The sequence below is a fragment of the Salvelinus namaycush genome, unplaced genomic scaffold (assembly GCF_016432855.1).
Source record: "Salvelinus namaycush isolate Seneca unplaced genomic scaffold, SaNama_1.0 Scaffold84, whole genome shotgun sequence".
In the NCBI taxonomy this organism is placed as follows: Eukaryota; Metazoa; Chordata; class Actinopteri; order Salmoniformes; family Salmonidae; genus Salvelinus; species Salvelinus namaycush.
The window spans coordinates 410,438-414,231 of NW_024061575.1; positions in this window are offsets into that span (position 1 = coordinate 410,438).

Below are 3,794 nucleotides of genomic sequence, written 5' to 3' on the forward strand. Positions count from 1 at the left end.
AGCAATATCCCCAAAATATAATGAACAACAGAGGGTTTATACTTGTATGCCAACGCATTCAAAGCTCATAATCAAAACACAAATTGTATAGTATTTATCATCTTGCCGTGACGTGACTATCATTAATCTGATGACTGTTTATTTATTTGATCAAACTATGTTGAATTGATACTCAATTATATTAATCATGAAACAATTAACTCATTAGGAATTTGGGGCACCACGGGAACAGTTGTTTAATGAGTTACCGTCTCCCGAATTATCTCAAGAATATATAGATATCATAACAGTAACTAATTTAATAATTTCCTCATATCAGTATCATTGTGAATGTCGTTGACTTCTTGAAATCGGTACAAACCCAAGTCTCACTGATCATTTCCGTACCACACAAATTGATTTTATTATTTATTTACTAACAAATGAAATGATAACATAGGATACACAAACACACACGGTATAGGTTATTGATTGGAAACTTAATACGACGACAACAAGTCCCTAGCGAACTAACACAATATGACACTTGTTACACAAGATGGAGAGTTAGAGAAAGAAAGAGACGCAACACTTGGATACATTTGGGAACTATGCTCACATTAGCCCTTAATACCTTGCCCCAAACTGCCGCTCTTCTGGGTAAGAAGTAACGCATGTATTTCCGCGTTGAAGTTCTCTGTCGGGTATCACTGTTGGGCCCTTCGTGGGCCGGGTTCCCGCTTGATTAGAAGGGTTCAGTTGGGCCCTTCGTGGGCCGGGTTCCCGCTTGATTAGGAGGGTTCAGTTGGGCCTTCTCTGTTGGGCCCTTCGTGGGCCGGGTTCCCGCTTGATGAGGAGGGTTCAGTTGGGCCTTCTCTCTGTTGGGCCCTTCATGGGCCGGGTTCCCACTTGATGAGGTTCCTTCTTATTTCGGTTGGCCTTCTCCAGTCGTTCTCAGGTGTTAAGCTCTGATTTGTCCACAAAATGTCACAATGTCTTTCTTCTTAGTTGTCTGATTACTTTGCACTCGTTCTGGAAGAGTGGTGTCCTGAGGACGGCTAATCAGACGTGTCGGTGATCCCAGAGTGGTGTCCTGAGGACACTAAGAACAGCTAATTAACCGTAGCATTGATTGTTAAGAGGTTCCGTTGTCTTCTTCGTGTGTTGCGTTTCGGGGGGGGGGGTTGTGACTAATCGTAGACCTCAGCTACAGCTCGTGGTCCTCCTAGTCTGATATGATCATTCTTAACTCAATCTTTTTATACCCTCGGGGAAAACGGAGGCATTTTTCGTCATTCTGACCCGCTCTCCGGGCTCCCTGGGGCGAGACTAGTTACAATCTTTTTATACCCTCGGGGAAAACGGAAGCATTTTTCGTCATTCTGACCCGCTCTCCGGGCTCCCTGGGGCGAGACTAGTTTACGAGGCAAGGTATCAGAATTACTATCTCGTTAGAGAACTAAAATCACAATCCTATCATCACAAAAACATTCTCTTTATCCTTGATATTTTCTACACAACGTAAAGAATGTAAACCTGATATACACCGTGTAAAAGCTCTTGGAAGTTAATACTTTCATTAAAACTTATTTATAACAATTTTAATGACATCACAAAATAGACATAACATTTTCCATATTCCATCTCTCATCGTTCCCAACATTCAGATGTTGGAATATATTGTCCCAGTGTCCATGGTTTGATGTTGAAGTTTATTTGGGCGTCAAGAATCTCTCGGTAACAAAGAGACATTCCAGTCGCCCAAATTAGACCCCAAAAGGAATTAGTCTGCTGCCTACAATTTACTATCACATGACGTGTCATAAAAGAGGTGTCATAAAACCCCCATATCCCTCCCTCCTCTATTGAACGCTGGATCCACTGTAACCTGATCCTTGGATCCTCACAGGAGAGTCATGACAACAGTATCTCCGGAGAAAGAGCCATGATTCTGTGTAACAGAGTATGTTAGAAATCCTTGGATCCTCACAGGGGAGTCATGTCAGTCTCCAGATGAAAACTAAAACAAAAAGTAGGTCTATTTCAATAATGATTTCATATAAACAATATGATTTAATTTGGCAGAAACAAAAAACACAAATTCTCAGTCAAAAACACAAGTCAGAACACAGTCTCTCTATTCTCTCATGTGATTTCAGGTCCTCTGACTGGGAAAATGTCTTCTCACAATGAGAGCAGTGGTAGGTCTTCTCCTCCTGTGTATGTATTCTTTCGTGCTTATTTAGATGTCTTAACCGGTTAAATCTCTGTCCACACTGGGAGCAGCGGTAGGGCTTATCCCCTACTGCGTGTGTCCTATCATGCACATTCAGGGCCCCTAACTCTGTAAAACTCATTCCACACATGGAGCATTGGTAGAGCTTTTCGTGTGTGTGTGTCCTCTCATGGAGTTTCAGAGTCGTTAACCACCTAAAACTCTTTTCACACTGGGAACAGTGGAAGGGCTTTTCTCCTGTATGTATTCTCTCGTGTGATTTCAGGTGTAGTAATCGGGTAAAACTATTTCCACAGTAGGAGCAGTGGTGTCGTCTCGCTGGTTTGGGTGTCACTGGGTCTGGTTCCCCTGAAGCACTCTTTCCGCTGTCAGAGTGGGAGTCTGGTCTCTCTCCTGCCAAAGACAAACAGATTATTTAATTAAATACTTAGAGACCTGAATAAAACTTCTACATGATAAAACTGGCTCCATGTTAGAGGAGGAGCTTGGTGAAGAGCTCCGGTCTGAGAAACTGACTGACGCTGCTCCCTCTGTGACATCGCTGCTCCCTCTGTGGCATCGCTGCTCCCCTCTGTGACATCGCTGCTCCCCTCTGTGACATCGCTGCTCCCTCTGTGACATCGCTGCTCCCTCTGTGACATCGCTGCTCCCTCTGTGACATCGCTGCTCCCTCTGTGACATCGCTGCTCCCTCTGTGACATCGCGGCTCCCTCCTTTTAAACTACTGCCCAGCCTTTCTGAACTGCCTGGCTGAACAACACCTTATCATCTGAAGCTGTGGTAGACCATCACTACTATTGTTATTCTATCAGGTTTAGTCCCCGAATTACATCATGAATTTAAAGTATTACTCTGCTGTTTTTTTATTCATGCCCCCCTTCAGTCCTTGATTTTCCCTCAATAAGTCTATATAATGATATAAAGTTGTTGGATACATTTTCAGTTTGTTTTGGTTGTGTTTCAGAGGATGTTGTACCCAATAGAAATGAACGGTGTTGGGTTCTGAGAATATGAAATATACTTATTCATGAACATGAGGGCGAGAGGGTAATGTATAACGTTTACATTATATCAGGGATCCTATTGAAAGCGATCACATGTGGCAGGCATTGATAAGGGGAGAGAGCCATGGATTAGTGATGAAAGGGGGGGTTGAGGTCAGGTCAGGCATTGATAAGGGGAGAGAGCCATGGATTAGTGATGAAGGGGGGTCGAGGTCAGGCATTGATAAGGGGAGAGAGCCATGGATTAGTGATGAAGGGGGGTCGAGGTCATGCATTGATAAGGGGAGAGAGCCATGGATTAGTGATGAAGGGGGGTTGAGGTCAGGGCAGGCATTGATAAGAGGAGAGAGCCATGGATTAGTGATGAAGGGGGGTTGAGGTCAGGGCAGGCATTGATAAGGGGAGAGAGCCATGGATTAGTGATGAAGGGGGGTTGAGGTCAGGCATTGATAAGAGGAGAGAGCCATGGATTAGTGATGAAGGGGGGTTGAGGTCAGGCATTGATAAGGGGAGAGAGCCATGGATTAGTGATGAAGGGGGGTCGAGGTCAGGCATTGATAAGAGGAGAGAGCCAT